The sequence below is a fragment of the Lagopus leucura genome, unplaced genomic scaffold (assembly GCF_019238085.1).
Source record: "Lagopus leucura isolate 7727_CA_CO unplaced genomic scaffold, USGS_WTPT01 Super-Scaffold_100001, whole genome shotgun sequence".
NCBI classification, from domain to species: domain Eukaryota; kingdom Metazoa; phylum Chordata; class Aves; order Galliformes; family Phasianidae; genus Lagopus; species Lagopus leucura.
In genome coordinates, this window is record NW_024962262.1 from 82,020,616 (window position 1) to 82,044,118 (window position 23,503).

Below are 23,503 nucleotides of genomic sequence, written 5' to 3' on the forward strand. Positions count from 1 at the left end.
GGTGCTTGTCAGAGCTGTAGTATATTTACTTCATCTCCCTGCAGATAAACATTTGCAAGGCAAATAATAAATTAGCCATTAATCAGAAGAGTGCCTGTGTTTGATGAACCCTGAATAGAGTGGAGATGTCAGGTAAAGAGACAGAGTAAACTGACGTAGATTGAGCCATATGGAAATGACTGCTAGCAGTTTTGAAAGCTTTTGTGCTGTGTTTTCAAAAGACTCTCAAGGTTACAGTAAAAAAAAAAAAAGACTGCAGATTTGAGGCAAGCAGAGGTTGCTGGTTTTCAAAATGATAGTATCATGTAGTTTTTGTCCTCTGTTAAATCTACATCGTTCTTCCAATGCACACCTCTGTGTGATACTGAAAAGAATAACAGTTTTACAGAAATGGTACAGACTGCCCTATTATTACCAAATTATTCAAGGCATGCATTTGTTTAGACTTAATGATCTCAGTACATCTTTGGGTGAAAGTTCAGATTTCTGATTGACAGTATTTCTTAAATATTAATTTGTATTACATTAAGTAGACTCTTTTTAGTAGCATTTGCAGTTTAAATTAAACCACTTTTCTCTGAACATACAGGGAAAACAGCAAGCACATTCTACTCTGTTATTATCCAAGCAGTTTTACTGAAGATTGAGAGTGTTTTAATGGCTATTCTTATAAACAGAGCTGAAAATAATGACAGAATTTGGTAATTCCTGTTTTTGGGTACTTTGCTTGAGCATTGTTCTAGAATTTTTAAATAGTTCTAGTCCATCCTTTAGACGGCTAAACAACTAAAACTTTCACAGCTAGTGTTTATTTTTTTTTAAATGATTAGCCCAAATGATTTTTAATTCACGTAGCCCAAGTAGAGATTATGTAAATAATTTGAAAATAAAATGTAGGAGTGCTATAAGATTTCCAAAATCAAAATAAGACTTGTAATGTTTTTTGTCTTAACTGACATGAAAAATGGCAGTCCTTACAAATAGTGCATCAATTGTTAGTACTGCAGTATGAACTCTGTGCTGGATTTCCTCTTTGCCTTCAAGTGTCTCGGAACACAGTATTAAAAACAAATAACCTGCACCTTTTAGTCTTGAACGTATATATTTTTTAAATATTATGAATAGAATTGCAAGTTTTTAAAGCAATCAGAATATTTAAGACCTTTCATTTTCATCTCTGCTCATTCAACACTGTACAGCTCTTAAAAATGAAGCAGTTAGGTCTCAAAGGAGGATCTTTGACTCCTAAGTTCACTTATTCTTCATCTCTACAAGCTAAGCTTGCCTTACCTCTTTAGATCGTTTAAATCACTAATTTTGAATTAGTACCTGTTCAGTTCATCAGCACAACCTCAAGTAAACATTTTAATAGAAAAAGATAAGCTATTGCGTATGGCTAATTGCTTTTTCTAAAAAGTAACAGATTCAAAAGTTTAAAAAAAAAAAAAAGAAAAAATTTAAGTAGTGTTAGTTCTTAATAGTGTAAACAACTCAAGATCTGTCTCGAAGGCTGATACTGTTCCTTGTACTCTGTATTAGGAAACATTTGACTACTGCTGGAAACTTTGGTGCAGGTGAATGACTCAGCACAAAAAAAAGGTTTTCTTTCAATAATTCTCTTTAAGAATTGAAAATGGAAACTTGATGAGAAAGAGATATGCAGGTTGGCCAAATTCTTTGCTGACAAATCGTATCGTATTTAGCTATCAGAAAAGTGAGAACAAAAATGCTATGAAAGTGTTTTTCCATCAGATAGCATAACTCCTGAAATACATTTTTTTAAATTTATTTTTGAAGATAGCTGTTGTTTAATAACTTACTTGCCATCAGCTCACTCGTCATTTCTGTAGGTCACCAAAGAACTTTCTTTTCTTTTATTCTGCATGGGTATTAGAAAGAATGCCTACAGAGAGAAACTGAAAGAAAATTGTTTTCAAATGTAGGTGTTTTCTCTTGTTATCGGAGCAAGTCTCAGTAGCCATTTATAATAACATATTGTTCTTTTTTTTTTAGTCAGCTGTGTGGTACCAAAATTAATAGTGACCCTTCATATTTCAATTTTCTATGAATTACTTATGCTCTTAACTGAGCTTTAGAATGTGATACTAGCTCTCAATATGTTTTCAAGAAGTGCAGAATGCTAGTCAGTGTAAGAAATGCATACATGTAATAACTGAATCATGGAACTGGAATGAAACAGCTTCTTCATTATTCATTGCTCTGTTTTGATATAAACAATATTTCTTACACCGCGTGCTCTAATGTATCTGTACTTTGGGCATAAATAGCTGATGCCCCAGAATGTGCACAAAAAGCTCCTCATCCGATAAAGGTCCGAAAACTGACCTTGAAAAAACAATTCTGTGCTCAAGGGGCCAGAAGTCTCATGACTAGACTATTTCAGGCTCTCAGCGTTCTGTCTTTGGGAAGGATTTGAGTTTGCCACATACATACAGGAGATTGAACACTCTCTCATGTATCACTGCATGATATTGATACTGAAACAAGTGTTTCTCAAAGCGTTCCTGAGGCTGGATGTCCCTGGTGGTCAGAGGGCTCAGGACCTAAAGCCTTGGCTTTGCATTACCCCTTAGCTGGCCTTAGGCTGCTGCAGCATGTGCTTCCTTTCCTGCAGCTAATTGTTTTGTTCCCTGTCTGTAAAAGGTGAACAGGAGTCTGGACAGCATGAATCAAATACCTAGAGGGCAGATTTTTGAGGCACAGCCTTTTTAATGCACAAGATCTTCACTGCCTCTGTTCTCTTCAAGAATCTGCTTGAAAACAGCAGGTTAATAACATGTTTCACTTAAAATTTTAAATAGTTTTGATTCCCATTTTCTGCCTCTGAAAGAGTATGGCTTTGACAGCAATAGAGGGATGTTATGTTGCAGCAACTCTTGTTCTCAGTAACGCCTCCAGTTTGTAGGGAAATGTGAGTGTCTGAAAAATAACAGAACAATTTTGATATATTTTGAATTTTTAGCTGACTATTTAAATGTAAATGGCAATTCAGTTGTTTTGAATGGATGTTGCCTTTCTTTCAAACTCCTAAAACTATTTGGTCCTTATAAACTTTAAGCTTTCATGGAAGACTGTTAACTATCTATTATGCAATAAGTTAAAGAAAGGAGCTTTGTAAGTAGTATATCTTGTAATTATTTTACTCAGTCCTTTTGTGAACAAAAATAAACTTGCTTAAAAAAAAGTATTGATGCAATTTTCCTCTTTTTGTCCAGTTTATTTTCAGTGCTTTGTATTTACAGAATCGCAAGGTTGGAAACGACCTGCAAGATCATCTAATCCAACCACCCTCCCATTCCTATTAGTACCACAAGCTACTAAACTATATTTCGTAGCTCCTCATCCAGGCGCCTCTTGAACACTGCCAGGGACGGCGACTCCACCACCTCCCTGGGCAGCCATTCTGGTGCCTGACCACCCTCTGAGAGAAAAAGTTTCTCCTATTGTCCAACCTAAACCTCCTCTGGTATAACTTCTGGCTGTTTCCTCGGGTCCTAATATTACTGACCCTCAGGAGACTGATGAAAGAAGAACTTGTGTCCTGTAGTTTAAAGTGTGTTTGTATTGGGGGATGAAATCCCTCCTACAGCTTTTTTTTTTTTTTTTTTTTTTTTTTTTTAAATACAAAGTTAATTACTGCTTAATGGCTTAGACACTAACAAATAAAAGTTTCAGGCTTTTTTTCTTAAGTCAAATTTTGAAAACTTTCTTAAAGTAATGGCACCAATCTTGTACTTAGCTTTTTATAAACCCTTGCATTCATCAGCATGCCAGAATGAATTCATATATAGGTAACACACCATGCATTTGTGACTTACTTGGTAGGCTTCTGAAAATGGCTTGTCTATTGTTCAGTTGATTAGAAAAGTGTAATAGGTTTATGTCAGTGAAATCATAAACCTATGATTTGTCTTGTCCTCTCTGTGGAAAGATTTTTAAAATATTTCACAATCACAGAATGGCCAGGGTTGGAGGGGACCTCAAGGATCACAGATCTCCAACCCCCCTGCTACAGGCAGGGCCACCAACCTCCCCATTTCATTCTTACATTTCACGTGGAAGAAATCAGTATATGAAAACACAAGCTAATATTATAATCATGACAACATATTGTATGAACATTATGAAGCAAAATAGATTCAGCCTTAGTTTGTGTGTCTGCAATGCAAGTCTGTTGGAATAAGTCCTTTGCTGTACTTCTCCAGGATACAGAAGTCTTTCATGCCCTCGATACATTGTGCTAATATTTGTCTTAGCTCACTAGTTCATTTGTATCAAGTAATCAGTCTCAACTTCAGTTTCTTGCTGTATTTCACACTTTTAAACAATTCCTAAACTTCGACACTTCCTCTTGTTTAATGATTCTGTAACAGTTCAGTAGGGATTATAATTCTTCCCTACCTAATGAGGAAAGGGGCTATTTTAGTCATCACAGTGCTCTGAAATAGGGTGAGAAAGATGAAAGCATCTCTATTTTCATCTTCTGTCAACAAAGTTACTGGTGAATAAGAGAATTACAATAACAAAGATAAACAAGACTTATTAAAAAGATATTCTAAGTACCAGGGGAAGTAGGCAGATGCTAATCTTATGTGATATCTTTCCCATTAAAGTAGAAAACAGTAGTATAAATCTAGACAGGTAAGTTAGACAGGTTAGCTCTCTGTGTTACAAAATGTTGAGGCTGGTTGCTCTGTTCTTTTAGTAAATGAAAGTTTTTCAGTTCTTTCACCTTTTTTAATTCTGGTCAGCAATAGAAGAGGTACCACCACATCTGTACACAGTTTTGAAATAATTCAGTGAATTAACTTTACTTCCCACTTCATTGATCATATTAGGAAATCTCCAGAGCTGACATTGCTTTCTGAGTTTATTGAAATGCTAGCACATACTATTCCAGGTAGTAAATTCTGTGTTGCTTTTTCATCCTCTAATTTTTAGTAATATTTAAAAAGCCAGATAAAGAGAGTGTTGAATTTTTCTGATTACTGGTTACATGATCTAATTACATACATTGCTGACAAGAACTGTAGAACTGTTACAGTCAGAAAGATTAGGACAGTGGAAAGGTGATACAGGATTAGAATGGCAAAAGGGACTGTATGGCAACTGCTGAATCATGGCCTGAACCTCTGATTGATCACCTGAGGTGAGCAGCGAGTCAGCCATGGAAGCACAGGTGAAGGCAATTCACCTGTGCTGCTGGAAGGGATGGAGCCTGGCTCCACCTCTCCTAGACCCATTTAAGAGCTGGCTACCAGTGGGGAAGGAACTCTTCTAGAGATCCCCTCCTTTGGAGTTTCATAGCGAGCCCAGGATATGGGTAAGCATTCTATCTATTCTCTTTTGGTGTAATAACTGCTTAGTCAAATTCTCTGGCATATTTCATAATTATAACATCTGTGCGTTCATTAATTATATAGGAACAAACAGAAAAGAAATGCTCACCTGTCTCCAAGGATCTAGGCTTGTGGGGAAAATTCCATAGGGGAGTGATTTCCAACCTGAAATCCTTCCCCTGTGGCAATCAGCCCTTAAGTGGAGTCTAGGAGAGGTGCAACCAGGCTCCATCCCTACCGGTCACATAACTGAATTGCCTTCACCTGTGCTCCCTGGGCTGAGCCAGTCCTTTCTACAGGTGATCTATCAGTGGTGCAGGCAGTGACTCAACACTTTGCATACTTGAACAAGCTCAGAAGCATTTGAAATATTCTGCGATGGTGCACCGCAATTTCTTTTTCCCAGCAGTGAGTTTTTGTAGTTCTTAGTAAGATCAGCAGAGAATGCATGCATTGATCCATCACCCTTCTTCTCATGTTTTATCTCTGTTATGTCTGCTTATCACTGTTGTGCTCTAATATGAACACTTTCTTTCTCACCTGTCACCAGAACCGCAGCAAAATAGTTCATAAAGGTTGTTAAATGCTGAATTACCTTTTCATTTTTGAAACTATTTGTTTCTCTTTGCAGATAAAACTGCTAAGCTACCCATAGCTGTTTTGAAATTTGTGGCCCTTTAATGACCGTTAACTTTGGCTTTCCCACAGTACAATTTTTATCTTTATTGCTAGTTTTCGGTCTTTCCTCTTTACATTAAACACTCTTCAGTCATCCAAAGACTTTGATTCATGTTGAGGGCAGAATAAAAGCAAGCAGAACAATGATCTTCACCTTTAACAGGTGAGGGTCCGTTGTGGTTTAATCTGGCAGGTGGGTGAGAACCACTCGGGTATTTTCTCGCTCCCCCCTCCTTCCTAGTGGGATATGGGAGAGAATTGTAGGGGGGAAGGAAGGAAGGTAGAACCTGTGAGTTCAGATAAAACTATTTACTAAGATAGAAAAAAAAGTAAAGGATAACAGTTACAGCTATATATGTGTCTATATATTCTATATGTATACATATATATGATTGTATGTAACAAGTGATGTACAAACAGTTGCTCACAACCACTCAACTAATGCCCAGCTAGCCGCCTGAGTGGTGGAAGAGAGAGATGAACTCCCATTCTCTTTAAAACTTCTTCCACATGATATCATGTGTTATGGAATCTCCCTTTGGCCAGTTTTTCAGTTGTCCTAGTTCTGCTCCTTCCCAGCTCCTTGGGCCCTTCACTGCAGTTTGGCTCTGTACAGCACTGCTTAGCAGCAGCTATAAACATCAGTGTTTTTCTTGTAGAACCAAAATATAGCATCATACCAGACATTTTAAAGAAAACAATTCCATTTCAGCTGAAACTAAGATAAAGTTCTACTTGGCTGTGCTCAGGGACAAGCTTTTACCTACCCCTCAAGCTTAAAGGATTGAAATGGCTGCTTAATGGTTTGGCAAAAAGTGAGCTCCTGTCTGCTATGTGAAATCTGTAAACACTGAGCTCTCTTGGCTTAGGCAGGGTTGAGTTACTCTTGTTGATTTGTAAACATGTTTGTTTCTCTTACTGGTTGTATTTCAAAAGGAATTTGTGACTCCTGTTTATTTGCTGAAAGACTGAAGAGCCTGTATTGATTAGGGAGTTCTCTGCAATGTGTTCTGAGTGGAGGAAAATGAATCCCAATAGTAGTTAAACAAAAAGACAAACAAAAAAAAAAAAGGAAGAAGCCAACACAAACAATAGTGATGTGGTGAGTGGAGGAAGCAGCAGTGTACTTACAGAGACTTTTACACATCCACTGTTAACTGTTTTTTTTTCCACTTACTCTGAGAACAGACTTTCCCCTTTACCCGGGCTATATTTTCTGCCTTAGTCAATGAAACATTCAGCACTGGGATATGTTTTTCTACCTTTTAATCTGAACTTTAAGTCAGATTTAGGCAATACAACTTGACATGTGCCTCCTTGCCTGGAATTCAGCTAAAGATATGACATTTTATCCAAGGCAGCTGCCTGCTAATTTTACCTATACCATTGAGCAGTTAAAAGGGAGAGCAAAATATATGCCTCACTGGGTTGCCGTAGTTCAGCTTTTATAAACTGGATCAATGTCTCCTTTGCTTACAATTTGTATGAGCTATCCAGATGCAAAATGTTTCCAGTGATTCTGAAAACTTTTCATTTCTTTAATGTCACTGAAATTGTGGTTTTGAATTACTATTTGTTTTGCACAAAAATAGAGATTGCCAAGGGAGAAGTAGAAGGGAATTTTTAGAACAAACAGTCTCTGGTAGCTGCGCAATAGTAGTGTGTGTGGGTCACACTGATCTGAAAGTTGCAGCTGAGGTTCACTGTGCTAAGGAGATAAAGTTGCTCTAACTGGAGCCTATTTGTAATTAGATAAGGAATACTGACAGGAACAGTGAGTTAGTGGCTCCACTCCAAAGAAAGCTATTGACTTAACATTGGGTTTTGCATGAGATGGCGATGCAGTCGATAAAAGCATCAGGCCTTGTTTGGAGTAACACTACAGATTACTCTCTAATTTGCTGCCTGGAAATGAGCCACAGACATTTCAGCCTTGTGTTTAGTGTTGATGAGATCTAGAACAAACATTTAATCTTACATTTACTAGCAAACCACTTGTAACAATGATGCAGCTAACAAAAAGCTAACTCTCTGATGGCTTTCCAGCAGTAAAACTTTTTTTTAGCTATAACCCATTTCAAGGCTACAACTTGATATGCATTGTTTGTTTTGGACTCAAGGCAATCTGTGGTAACCTTGATGGGTGACTTTTTTTTTTAAGGTACAACTGATGTTTATCTCTTGACTAAAACACCGTGTTCATTTTCCAAATTACATCAAAGTCTCAGTTCATCACAGTGCTCTAGATAGAAGGGGAGACTTGCTCACTTGTACAGTCCCATTGCTGAGAGTCCATGTGACTGCAGGTATCTGTCCATGGCAAGCAATTTGCAGGATCTTTTCTCCAGCATCTCCTTTTATTCTTTGTCAGATTTCTCACCAGTAGTTTCTTACAGATTTATTTATGCAGTGATTAAAATAAATACATATATATGATTATTTTTTTTTTGTCTTGAATGTACAGAGCATGTACATGGTGATGTGTTTTGCTTCATGTGAGGAGCACAGGCTAGTAACTTTTATATGAAGCATAGCTCTAGGTTTTGTAAATTAGCAAAATGTTAAATAAAATATTTCAGGAGAGAATGGAAAATTGTTACAATGTTGAAAGTTTTTCAAGTCTTTCAGGAAAGCATTTGTATGATGTATGTTTCGCAGTGGTTCTGATTCCAGGAAATTGGATGGTTCAAGTATCTAAAAGATAAATCTCATTTTATTATTCCATTCTCTAGCAATTTTGAGTAACTAACTAGAAGGGATTTGGTACAAAAATAAAGTAATGTTGGTTTAGGAAATCATGGCTTTTACAGTTCTTAACTTGTCTTTTCATTCATTTGCGCCATATATGTGTGTGTATAAATATATATATGTATATATATCTGGTGCTGCTATCCAGTGTTGATTTGGCTCCCCTGCAGTGTAATATTCAAACTACTAAGTGACTACTTAGTAAAGCATGATCTGTCACACAAAACAAAATTCCACTAAGCATATTTTAATATTTTAGGAGGAGTCAAATAGCCTTCATACAGAAACCTTACCAATTCCATTGCAGTTGTCTGCTGTCCTCCTCCCTCAGGATTAGGTAAGTAAGGAGGTGTTTGTCCCATATTCCTGTTTTCTTCTCCTTTTACATGGAAAAGAAGAGGAAACTATTCAAGAGCCCCAAACTCTTATTAACTGTGCAAGTTCACTAGGGCAGTGGGATTTGGTCATGTGGCTTTGTGAGTTTGTGTCCAGCACTGTTGATAATGTTTTTTAGATATTTCATTTCAGAAATGGTGTAAATGAGTGGAAAGATTTGGAGCCATTCAGCTGAAATTCAGGAAAACAGCATGTATCAGGAAGTTTGGTGCAATAAGAAGTTTTGAAAGACAAACTACACTATTCAAAAACATTATTTGCATTTTGTTAGCAGTTCAGGCATTTTCCATGTGCTTTCTGCATGTCAAAAGAGCTAACATAAGTGATAACAAAAATAGCTCCTACTTTCTTGCCACTTGCATTATCTATATCCAAGCCAGACCATAACATTTATTGGAAGTCTTGGGTATACCTGAATACGGTAATCATATTTCGTATAATCCAGATTTTAATGAAACATGGCCCTTGGGGTCCCTTCAAACCTGAGCCATTCTATGATTCAGGGGAAGAGCCATTTGCAGATGAAATTAAGTTGTAATAGAGACACAGAAGAGTAGCTGAGAATTTGCTCTATCAAATAGTGTTATTGTGTTCTTTGTATCTTTGTAGTTTCTATGAAAATAAATAGGAGGCATAGCTTTCAGAGTGATCTACGTGTATACTTAAGGGATATCTGCACTAAATAAAACCTGGCAGTTCATCTGACAGTACAGTCATTTAAATATATCTGTATGCCAGACAACAAATACATAATGAGACAGTCTAATCATTAGAATATATGCTTTTATTCTTCCCCTTCTCCTCTCCACACATAAACACTTCATGAAATACTCTGAACTAGTCATGAAAATTCACTTAAAAGTGACATACAGCTGCCTTCAAGGTGAGAGGGAACTCCGTCTTAGCACCTGGACTACAGTAAATAAGTTTGTCTAATAAATTGAAACTGAGTGTAGGTAGGCATAATATAATTAGATAAATTGAAATTTGGACTGGGTCCTTGGAATGAATGTCACACGATGAGAGGACTGAATGATTGGAGGACTTCATTAAATAAAAATAAATGGTGCTCCAGTAAATTCAGTGCTGTTGCACTCCAGCCCTAAAATACAGGCTGAATACCACGTTGTATCTCTGATCCAGTCTTTATTCAAGTTCATGGGCAAAAAATATCCACTATTTTTAGCAGATTTTGAATCTGTCCCTGGGAGCGAATTGTCATCTTTTGAATTATCAGAACACTTTCTGGTGCCTGTGTTTTTAGTGGAGGACTCTCAACCATGCAGGGGACAAGTGATCTGAAAAGATCGAAGCCCAAACAAAGCCTCAGTAGAGGCGTGAACAGAAGCAACTGCAGTGCAATCACAGTGCAGTTTAATTTCCTCTGAGAAGATTCTTCAGTCCTCCATAGGTGATGGCCATAAGGAAAACTGTGGCCAAAGAAAGAAGCTGAGATGCAGCCACGTAGTAGCTGGGAGAGAGGATGCATAGCTGTGCATGTGCTCCTCAGGTAGCAAAGTGAGAAGCTTGAGGACTGGACTGGGTTGACAGTGTTAGCACAAAGCACAGCCCTCTGACTTTCCTGTCTTTCTTCTTGAGCTCAGTACCTTTGAAGCACTGGGAATTCTTTATTTTTTTTCTTTGTAGTGCCCTGTGTAAATAAAGATAAGTAGAATTAGCTTTTGCAAGTAACTGTGGAGTAGGAACTGTTGCTAAAATATCTGATTCTAATCAAAGAAACTTTCAAATCTAATTATCATACTCTGTATCAATATTTACCAAATACTGTCAATTTTCTCTTAATCCTCTATGACCGTGGCTTTACTCTTGATATAAAGATAACTGCTGTTCTTGCAGGGTTACTTTCTGCAACCTTGTGATAGTGAACTGTATCAAATCTTTCTAAACAGCTGTGTGCCCTGAGTGCCTATAGGTAATTAGGATACTGTTTGTTAATACCGGTATGAACAATAATTACTCTAGAGGCGTTCATGTTACTGGTCAACACACCTGCATCTTAAGAGACAATGGCATTAATTGTTAAGTGTGTGTTTTTTTCCCTTGTGCAGCTTAGATAAACCTCCTTTGCAAAATCTAAGATTAGCAAGAAATTTAGCTTTCAGTTCCTCATAGACTGGAAACAGAGAGGATTTAAGTCTTGATATCCTTAAGGGGGGGAGAGGGAGGGGAGAAGAGAGTGAGGCAAGCATCTTTGTCTGAGTTAGTTTTGAAGAAACCACATTCACTGGAAATATCAGTTTTTATCTTGCCCTGTGTCCACCCTATGGTAGTTCTAGTGATCAGCTTGCATAATTTGTACAACCTGGCATATTAGATTGATTTTGTAGATATTCATTTGAAATATCTTGTCTGTGATGCTGAACTATTGCATCTTGTACATCATTTGATACTGGTCAACAGTTGTACCTGTTGATATGGGAGGAAAAATGACCTGTATCATCATCATCTTCTATGTGATTGTACTGTGTGAAGCTTAATGTGAAAGAGGATAAAAATGCTGTCAAGGATGCCTATAATGTTGATCACGATACTAAATCATAACACTGGAAACGTACAGCTCTACAGTATTTGTCCCTACTGTAATAAAGAGGTGCATATGATGATTTGTTTTGCTTTCAATGCATGAGGGTAGCATTGCATATTATTCTGATGAGTACAAAATTAGGAGCACATTAACTATTTAAAATCAGTTTGAGAATAGGATCTACAAATGAAAAATGATACTATTCTGCGCAATGTGCTTTTTATATGGAGTGTCCACTAGATAATTGATCCAGAAAAAGTGTGTCTGGAAGACCCTAAACTGCCAACAGTTTTGTTAGGATGTGAGCCTACAGATGAAGTGACAATATGTATGACTGTAATAGTGTTTTTTCTAATCAGCTCTCAGGTAGATAGTTCAAATCTCAAACATTCTGCAGCAATAATTGTAGCAAAAACAGATTAATACTGAAACTCTTGTAAGTATATTCATTTTTGGTTCACCCTGAAGACCTGTCTTGGTTGTATCAATATTCTATATCATGATATCATGCAACAAGCTGTTGGATACAGAGGCACAGTGCACTGCAGAACTGTACTTCCTGTTTTTCTAGCAGTCTCACATGAGTTCTGACTCTTCAGGAAAAAGGCACACAGATGTACTACGTTTCCCTAGATCTTCCACATGATCTCCAATTTCATGACGAGGGTGAAGGAGTTTTCTGGTTTCTGGCAACACAGTGTGAGCAGCAGCATGGTCATAGCTTTCCTCTCTCTCGCATTTGAGTCATTAATTATAACTCTCTTATTATTATCTTACATTCTTTTAACATTTGTAGTAAATTTATTGTCTCTCCTTATCTTGATTGTATCTCCTTATCTATTGATTTCCTTTCATTCTCCCAAAAGGGGACAAAGGGGCCTTGCCCTGCCATGCTTTAAACCGCAACAAGACCAAAACCCAGCTGAAGATTGTTAAAACTGTACCGAATTATTCAGAGCTTTTATTGCTGCCTTTCCTTCTGTTTGCTACTGCCATGCTCTTCTGGCAAGTGAATGGCATGGAAGAAGGCTACTCATCCTGGGTTCTGTGCCCTGCTGTGGGTGGCAGCTTTCTAGGAGAGAGGCTGTTGCTTCTTCCAAAAACGTGCTGAAGTGAGAGTGATACATGGGGCTGATAGGCAGAGGAAGGACAGCAGCTTGGGTTGAGAGCTGGCATATGGCCCATTTTTGGGAGTCATGGGGAGCAGGGGGCTGCCTGAAAGCAGATTGATCTGCTGCACAATGCAGCATTTGTATTGACTGAGCAGTCTCAGAGCTCTGGATACAAGGGCAAACCTACAGAAAATGATCCTTCTTTTAGAGACCACGTTCCACAGATGGAACACAGAATAAACATCTTTTTATGTCTAACCTGCCTCTTTAGTCATAGAGGTTTTATTATTATTTTATATATTAAGGCTGAGCAGAGGCTGTTTCCTTGTCTTGCTGCAAGGTTCCACAGCTGCTGCTTTGTATTATTTCTTACTGGATGTGCAAAGTATTTCAGAAAGCCAATAAACATCGTAAGATAATTCTTTTACTCAGTGTGAATTTTTCAGAATTTCACTTATCCATTCATTGATTATTTATTTGTAGTAAGACAGCTAAATTTAATAGCTCAGGTATGTTTTCCAGATAAGTGCATCATGTTTTCAAAGACCAGTAATTCCTGGTGTTTGAATATAAGCTACAACTGTATTTCTGTGATTTGTCCATTTCACCAAGTGTTCCTCACAATCTTTCCAAATCTTTTTTATAACAAAATCAAACCATGTAACAGAAAATTTGCATGAAAAAAGCTCTTCACTACATTGTAGAAGCTCTTTATACTCCTCAGAAAGTGGGTGAATGCAAAGTTTAGTGTTATCCTTAAACAAGGATATGCTTTTGTGATACAAAGTCAAAATGGAATAAAGTATCCTAGTAACTGGAGAAGTATGTCATTTTACATCTTTGAAAGCTACTTTATATTTCATTTGCAGCAGATGAAGTTGCAGTTAAGGAACATGACTACCCAGCCATGCAATGCTTCTCTTAAAGAGCTGTGATTTGTAGCTTATTCAACCAGAAATTTCTTAAGATGAGGATAATTATTCTGAAAGCAAAGCACACAAAACCTGACCTACTAGCCTCCTTTTTTCTTCTTTCTCTTAAGCTTTTATCTCACAATTTCATCTTGTAGGGGAAAAAGGAATTCTATCTATTTTTTCAGACAGGGTCGTAATTTATACTCAGAGTGCAGCAGGTACATACTGCTATATTTACTTTAGCCACAGGTCCATCTGCAATGAGCGCAGATCAGAAAAGAGAAAAGGCTGTACTTGCCAGGTGTGCTTTGGCCGTTGTGCTGCTCAAAACTGATTGAAAAGAATGATGGGAATGGCAGGCAAATAAGAAAATTTCCATTTTCTCCTGAAATTGTCAGGTATATTTGCAGCAGTTTTCTAGATATTGTTCATCAGTGGTAAGCTGAGGTGGAATAAGAGATAATTGGCATGAAGGAAACAATTTTGTTATGCCACTGTTTCTGACAGTCATCCTTCTGGAAGATTTCTGAAAGCTGTACAGTGGTTGGGCCCTTGGGTGGGCAGTGTTTATTGTCCCAAAAGTGTTGTTTTCTTCTTCAGTTGTATTGATCTCCAAGAAAAGATACCCTTTCTTGTGAATGAGGACAGCTCTTTGCTGGTTCTGGGGTGAAGTGAATTATAAAAATGTTTCAGTCCTTTGGTGTAGGGCAGGGAAAAAATAAAGTGGAGCTACAAATAAGGGTCTCATTTTAAATTGGAAGCTAAGGCTGTATTCTTTATAGAGCAGTGTAACTAAAATGTTTATAATTTACCTCACTGATAGGTGTATATGAGATGAGGAATGAGTTTGTTGATTTTCTCTGTGTGTTCTTGAAACAAGGATTGGTTAAGTATGTTTATCAGTGTTAGTGAATCTTCAGCACTCCTTTCTAGGAATTTTTTTTTACTGTGTGTATGTCAGATTTACAGTGTTCATAATGATGTGAGCGTAGTAATTCGAAAATTTACGATGAAAAAGAAACAACAGTAAAAGGAAAAAATCAATTAAAACAAATGCTCAAGTGTGGGACTTGTCTGGATTCACAGTCCCACTCTAAACCAGCTTAGATCTTTTTTCAATATGAGGGAAAACATTATCTTTCATTCTTGAAATAGCAAATTCTTTCTGTTATTGCTTCTTTGCTTGCTCAGCTTTTTCTGTCTATTCCTGTGCCCACAACTGTTCTTGAGGTCCTTGACAGAACTGACTTGAACGTTCAGACTTTGCCCCTCCCAGCTACAGAGCATCTTTTAGTTGTTTGAGTCCAGTAACATTGCAGACAGAGGCTATGCTAGTGTGTGGAGAAGCCCATTTATGAAGAAAAACAGCACAGACGTGATCTTATTTTCCAAGGACTCTTATGTTCTTTTACCAAAAATTGTGATGCTTTTCATTTTAGATTCAGAACTTCACTTAGCACTTTTTCTGGTGCAGTAATACAGCAGGATACACTTAGAATATTACTGGATGAAATAAAGTAATAAATAAAAAAACTTTACCATTTTATTGAGGAATGAGAATCCTGAGAAAAGATAGGAAGGATTAAATGAACTTACAGGAGAATAAACTTGATCAGTTTAAAGCTAAATTTTGCTGTCCAGCTTAAAACGACCCATCTTTAGTTCATATTTTGCTAATAAGATAAATGTATATATATATATCATTTTTTGCTACTTTAAAATGTACCATGGGTAATTTTTATTCACTTCAGCAGAATTTTAACTGACAGTACTTGGAAAAAGAACTCCAGAAATTGAGTCATTGCAATGCAATTTTACTCTGTTGATTTCAAGATAAGAATTAGAGTTAAAATACAATTTAATATCTTCAGAAGATCTTTTTCTAAATATATATATATAATATATGTATGTATGTATGTTATTTGCTTCTTCCCTTGCAGAAGTATTTAGTAATTGTAAAGAGTTTATAAATCATGTAAAGTATTGCAAAATTTCTCAGCACGTAGTTAGCCCTGATTTGTAAACTACCATGTTTCAGTCTTGGGTCTCAACTTCGGCGGAAATTGCTAATTGTATAGTTGCTTCATGATGTAGCTAAATGTCCACCAGGGATTAAGTCAAGATCACAAATCTCTTAACTCATGACCTCAGACAGGCATGAATGTTGGCCTCCGGAGACAAGAGGCTTATACACAGCCCCACTGCTGCCATCTACCCATTACAGTTTTGTCCTCAGTAAAATCAAGGATTAGCAGTGTGCTGAGGTTTTTTTTTTATTGTTTGTTTGTAAGTCTGCATATGTGTGAACACCTAATAACTACACAGCAAGAAAATAAGAAAACAGGGATCTAAAAATGTGGAAACAGAGTAAGGAAAATTTATAGAGCTCAGTTATGAAAACATAAGACTTTTGAGTATTTCTGACAATTCCATTCACTCATACAAACTTCAGAAGTTCCAGGCAGTGACCAATTCCTTTTATAGATGACAAACAAATGGATTGCCTTTGAGATTGTAAAACTCATTCTTGACAAGAAGAAGTATATAAAATACTTAAATTTCTTGGCATGTGATATCAGTAAGTGAGACTACTGTAATATGCTAAGCAGATACAGTTAAAGTTGTACATAGTCCCTTTATGAAAGATGATGACTTGGTGATTCAAAGCACAGCTGTGGAAATGACTCCTATCTTGGTTAAAATGGTGATATTATTGACCTCAGCAATGAGATAAACAGAACATTTTGGAATTCTCGCAGATTATGTGAGTTCAGTAAAGTTAGCAAAGTGCATTGTGTTAATGTTTATTGTAGAACAAATGTCGTTGTATGAAATGAAGACTATATTCAATGAGAAGAGAGGAGAGAAAAATGTAGATGTGTTTTGTTTTTCAGCAAATTTGTCGTGATACCCCTTCTATAAAATTGCCAGTTTAAAAACACTTCAGCTAATACGTACTTCATGTTAAGGTGAGCAGTGAGCTAAAGAATAAGGATGATCTCCCTGGACCGTTGCATTGGAGATTATGTCACAGTTTCTAAGGAAAGAGTTACCTCTTCAGAATATCATCCTAAAATCTACCAGGATGCGGAGGAACCGCAAATGACCGATCTTGTATTTGCATGTCAATGTGAGCTGCCCTGGTTGAGGAGGCCTGTAGGGAGCAATGGATGAAATGAGCCTGATCCCATCCCGGAGCTGAGAATCCTGTTGCAGCACAGGGAGGTGCTGCTCCTTGGTTGTCTTGAAGTAAGGCTGTAATTTAAACCAAAACAATGGGCATGCCTTTCTCATTTTTGCATTTAAAATGGCTGTCATGAGAAAGACTGCTGTGAATAGTAGAAGAGGTTTAAGGCAGCTATTAAAGACTTTTGTGTTGTTAAGTTGAATGAACTCTTTTGTAATTTAATAATGTTACTAATCTTGCAAGTCACTAAAAAAAAAAAAGTGTGATTAACAATTTTAATTTTAATTTTTGATTTAGGAATTTACTGTATCTCTCATACTGGCAGAGAAAATAACTTCATTAAATATGAAGAGATCTTTTGGAAATGTTCAAAACATAATGACTGTGTTTTTAGGGTCTTTAGGACACTTGCCAAACCGAAGTATTTAATCAAATCTGATTGCCATGGAAAGCAACATTACAGACATTTCATATTTAATATGCAGGCTTTTGTATCATTTTTAAATACACCTTTTTATTAAAAAGTCTTTTGAGATAATAATTTATTTTCCTGTCAAGAAGTGAAAACTGTCTGAATGGATGGCAAATTCTTTACAAAGGAAATCTTGCTTTGTTTTCCCAAGGCTGTATGTTCATTTAAGTTACGAATTTTCAAGATATCCCATATGGTGTTTTCTAAATGGAGGACAGAACCATTATTTCCTTGTAAAAATGAGATGAGCTTTGAGCAAGCTTGTTAGTTTTACTAACAAGTTGGGTTTTTTCTTTTTTTTCTTTTTTTTTTTTTTGACAAAACATTCTCTTAAAATTGTGAAAGTAAATCAATGCAGAATGGATAGAGAAGTACCAGGCCTTGACAGGAAAGCATTTAACCACATGAATAAGTCAGTTTGTACATACCGGAACGTCTCCTATCCACCCCCTGCTTAATTTCAGGTCTATGATTTAATCTTTTAAAGTTCAGCATATGGTTATTCTTCCTAATTGGGTCTCTAGCTGAAGCTTCTGATGTATATATTTTGGCACTGTTTCATTTTACTGCAACGCTGTGCTTCTGAAAATGTGCAAATTTTGCCAGCACCTCCATGGTTTGTGCCTACCATGTTCATAAATCTCACCACCCTTTGTATGCTTTCTACTTTGTATGACAATTGGAAGGACAACTTTTGCAGTGGCATTCACTGGAGTTTCAGCCCACATCTCTATTTTAATTTGAGTTATGCTGTAATGTACCACAGACAGCCCTTTGTTACTTCAGAAGTTTAGAAAAAGATGTTTATAAGGTATGATGCAAATTCTGTTATTTTAATGAGATACTACTCTGCTATGTACAAGTGATATGAATATTTATGAACCAGACAAAACCTACTTGCCCACCTTTCATTACGTTGATGAAATTGTAATGAGATTTCACTTGCCTGTCAAAAAGTTGTTTCCCTTGGATGAATTAGCATTGAGAAATTTTGCAGTACAGTTCTACACACAGTTTCTAGTCTGGATTTTCTATCTGAAACCCTGTGTTCGGCAGCCAAGACTAATCTTAGGAGCGTTCTGTAGTTGAAAAGATTCTCTGTTGTCGCCGTACCTCTGTCTGAAAGATAGGTGACAAGAGGAAAATGTATTTCCAACTGCACAGTATGAATGCTGTGTGTGCACAGAGCTCTGGTCTCATCTCTCACCCAAGTTCATTAAGGCTGAAGCACAGTGCTAGAGCTGGCACCCGCTCCTTCAGCAACGTGGGTGTTGTCCTGATGCGTCAGGGCAGCCCACGGCTTGGCAGACCAGTGGGTGATAAATGTCCAAAGCCCTGCAGGCTGACTACACATTTTTCATCATTAATCCGGCCTATTGTGAGCTGGTCACTCACATTGATTCCAACTAGAGGGCATCATCTGCCGTTAAGAGGGTGATGACTCGCTAAAAATGAAGGCCTGAAACTAATCAAATATAGTTAGAGCCTTTGCTGGCAGCTTGCTTGGATAGCTGTGGGGCACTAATAGGAAAGCGGCAGACATGGGCAGATCCCTTCAGGCACTGTGTGGCTTTGTATAGGAATGCACTGGTTTCCTTTGAAAGCATGTTATGTTATTAGAACTATTATTGAGTCAAGTGCTGTTACAAGAAATTCTTCTCTTTGTGCATTTTCTTTCTGGATGCGTTGCAATTAAGAAGAAAAAAAGCCAGAAAGAGGGGTGAATTTAGATCTGTAATGCTGCAGCCGCCTTGTCAAGAAAAGATCATGCTAAATGATCATGCTACAAAGAGGAAAGAATTCCCTCTGCAAAGATCTTTGTCTGCCTGTCTAAATCATCTGTCTTTCTCTGTCTTTCTACTTAGCTACTTATTTATCTATTTATCTAAAGGCTTCATTCCTTTTGTTTAAAAGTAGCACAAATGCCTGGCTTGATGCCTTATTCTGTGTTTGTCTTTGAATTGTTTTAATCTGTTTGTACAGAATAAGTCTGGATGAGAAGACTAGAGATCTGTGTAAATTGTAGCCTCAAGTATAGATACAGAGTTAGCACATTTTTAAAGAATTATTGCCTGTATTGCAAAGGGGGGAGGGTTTCCCTCTTCCTTCTTCCACTTCGCCTGACTGAGCATGTTCCTCTTTAGAAAGTTCACATCATCACTAAAGGTTCTTCCTTAAGGAATTACAATTGCTGGTCGAAGTCCCTTGTCAAGAAGTGACCCATTGTTGGCAGGAGGTTTTCGAGGAGTGTGCACTGCTGGGGGGACCCTCCCTTCCTGAGGTTTTTTTCAGTGTTCTCCTACTGAAAGTTTGTTTTGAAGAATGTCAGCATTTTTAATTGGTAGCTCATAGAGCTTTCTCATTGTGAAATGCTTTGTCTGCAGTAAAAAGCTTCATAAATACGGCAGACAGCATTCTACTTTGTTTTTATTACAAGATGTGTAAATGATGCCCAGTGGCAAGTTTTCAGAATGTGAAGCTGTTGCTCTTTTTTGAGCATTGATTTAGTCGTCTTATAAGCAAGTTCAGCTTCCAGGTCGTGTTTTCTTAGAAAGCTGTTTGTGCTACAGGAATGACTGCTTTATGTTGGGAAGAATTGCTGAGAGTGCCAGACTTGGCCATTCATTTTGGCATAATGCACTGATGAAGTGATCTACTAAAAAAAAAAAAAAAAAAAAAAAACCAACAAGAAAAAAACTAACACAAAACAAAACAAAAACCGAGGCTGGATTCCACAAAAACTGGGACAGCTGCTCATTGGAACTGTAGAGTGGAAGGAAATTCTCTGCTGCTGTCTTGGTTCCCCTCAGGAACCTCACTGAAAGGAAGCTAATTCAGGATCACCAAAACCTCTTTGTGGCTGGCATCAGTGCATGCTGTGTAGGAGCGGTAAGGGAATTTGCTTCACAAATGTACTTCTGCTCTGAGCTATGACATGAATGTAGGTGTAGCCTAAGGGTTAGATTTGTGAAAGGATAAGAAATTTAAGTAGCCAACACACACTGTATTGTCTATGCTGCAAACTTTTTTCTTCTAATCCAGGAGTTTCAGTAAAGGCTTCCCAATAACTGCAGATTTTACTCAGGAAAAAAAAAAAAAAAAAAAAAAACAAAAAAAATTCAGTTACCTATGGATTGATTCACATTTTATAAAAATAAGCATGCATTCTTTTATACTTTTTTGGATTGTTTAGGTTTTTGTCACGATCATTTGGGGAGCCCTGTATTTAAAAAAAAAAAAAAAAAAAAAAAAATTTAGAATATTCTATTATTCAACATTATTTTCAATAATCCATTTGTTTTCAGAATCCTAGACAGCTTGTATAGACATATTTGTTTGCTGGTGTAAGAGATATCCTGATTAGCTTATAAAGATGGTCCCTGATTTTCCAAATTTTGTTTCATTTTCCTCTGTCAAATCCAGAGACATTGTAGTCCAGAATGAAGAATATTCATGTTCTACACAATTGTTTTTTAAAGCCATGCTCTTATTTAGCTTTTTGTTTATATTTGTTCTAGCATTGTGGATTGTTTAGTGTTTTTAACATAGTTTATGGCATCTCGCTCATTTAATTCAGAAAATGTTACATGTGTTTCTTGTCTATTCAGCATCTTTAATAAAGTGAGCTATTTTAATTTCACCTACTTACAAGTAAATGAATGAAATATTACTTTGCTCATACATACGGAAGCCAAGGAAAGATTTTACAAATAATATCAAAGAAGAGCGGAGTCAGCCAGCTGTGAAATTACTGATCATCTGGATTTTCCCTCTAGTTTTGACTGCATATAGTGAACTGGAATGAATGCATTTCTGCACTGTACAGCACTTCTACCTCGTAGCAGTTTATACCAATTTGCTTCTCTTGATTACATGTCCATCTTACTAGAGTAGAAGTGGTGTACCAGATTGTAGCATATTTTCTGGTGAACTTTCAGGAGAGGTTATATGGAGCAGAAGAGGGGAAAAGCTTTGATAATGTGTGTTTGTCCTTAATGTCCTTAAGAAAAAATACTCTGAGAAAAGACTTTCCTTCTAATAATGGATCATTTTTCATCGTGTTTTAACATTAAAAGATACAGTAAGTTAATTGATGCATAATATTCCCCTCATGCTTAGAGCAGTGTATAATGAAGTAATATTTTGTTGAGTTTTCAGGAGTATTTTGAACCTTAACTTCAGTTGCTGGTTGAGGAGGAATGAGCTTAGTTATCTAACAAAGTCTGTGGTACTGCCAGTTCATCAGATAAGATAAGCAGAGCTAAGCCCATCTTTACAGGAGTCAGGCTATAGGAAGTTATAAATGAGGGAGCCTCAAGACTTGTCCATTGTCATGCTTGTCTTCAGCTGCCCTGCATTAGGTATGCAAAGGGCGATTGACTATGTGCATGATAAAAGGCAAGTTTATCAAAATATCTGTGACCCTGTGACAATGAATACTTAAAGGATAATTTTAGGGTGAGAGAAGCATGTTTTTAACAAAATGGGTGAGATACTGTGTGCTGATCTCAGTTCATTGTGGCTTTAAAAGAAAACAAACACCACCACTACCAACAGAAAAACAACCAATAAAAGCCAGCTGATCTTTTTAAGTTTGGAAGCTGCATGCATTCTTACAGAGGCTGTACTGCATCTGTAAAAAATCTTTAAAAAGCCCTTGTTGCTGATGGCTAAAAGAGTGTACTGTGGGGTTTGTCTGCTTGCTTGGTTGCATTTTGCTGTCTTATTTCAGCAGTTCAGAGTACAACTTGATCATGTTCCCAAACAGATTAATTGGAAAAAATAGAGGGATGTCAGGAATCTGCAGCCCTGGTGACAGGATGATGTATCTGGGATAAGGTATAAAGGAAACTTTGTAAACTGGCGTTGCAGATGGAGAAAATTTAAGGTCAAATTGCACTATGATATACTTAAAGTTATGTATGGACTCAAATATTTTGCTTTTCTGAACTCTATATTGGGTCACTTTGTGTATGTTGCTGCTTGAAACAGTAAAGAACTGGTACTGATGACTTCAGCATCCCAGCTCTTTACTTTTTTAGTGCTTTGGAAGACTTTTAGGTTAAATCTATAACTATAGTTAGGTTAACTGTTACTTGATTTGATGCATTACCAACTCTTTTAACAAGCCTTAATTTTCTGTGCCTTCTTTCCAGTTCTGCAACACACAATATCTTCTCCTTATGCCTTCTGCAATCCTCTGCACTTATATTGCATGGACTTAATTTGACTAAAATGTCTTAGAGAACCAAGGCACAGGCAGTATCACCAGAATAAGTAATTTGGACAACACTGCAAGTGTTTTAAAGTATTGAGGACACATCAGCTACAATGTTCAGCTGAAATAACCTTTCCAGAAAAGAAAATGTAACCTCTAAGTAGCCTAATTAGTCAGATGAGTGGGCATGAAGTTGGGGTGTGCCAGGACCTCACGCCAGTGACCACTGTATCATATGGTCTTAAACGAGCTTCATAATCTTGGTGTTAGAAGAAATATTTTTCCTGTCTGCGTAGGATAGGCCGAGAGATGATTTTTAAAGTGTATTAGAAATAGTGACTCTAGAAGAAATGTCAGATTTCCTTCTGGCTGTACATGTACATCATATTATACAGTATATGGAGCAGCTAGGTTTTCTCAGAAATTTGATTCTTGGGAACCAAGCCAATTTAGCATTGGAAAAAAAAAAAAAAAAAAAGAACAGGAAAAAAAAGTAGCTTTTCTCCCATGTATCATCAGTGTGATGATTGAATTTTGAGAATTCCCACCTGCATGTAACAACTTAATGCTGTACAAATTTATTATGTTTTAATCTATTCTGGTGTTTGCAGTGGAGCAACAAAAGGTGTTAATACAATTCAGCAGTTCCTAGTGCAGTGAGTGAAAGAATATAATAATTTTCTATTGTGTCAGCAAACGCTGTGTCATAAAAGCATAATTCCAATTATGCTTTTAGATGTTCTGTGTGTAAATATTGTTTGTGTTAAAACTGTTATCTTTCAAGCTCTGTCTTTATATGATCTTAACATTCAGTATCTGGATGTATGCCCAAGGTCATGCATCTTGAAAACTTTATGTGCATCTTGATGTGGG

At 36.9% G+C, this 23,503-nt stretch overlaps 1 protein-coding gene across 1 annotated transcript in view; it reads left to right on the forward strand.

Moving 5' to 3' along the window:
• ROBO2 (roundabout guidance receptor 2) overlaps positions 1-23,503 on the forward strand; it is a 409,630-nt gene that overhangs the window by 62,245 nt on the left and 323,882 nt on the right. The gene's annotated exons all lie outside the window — the stretch shown is intronic.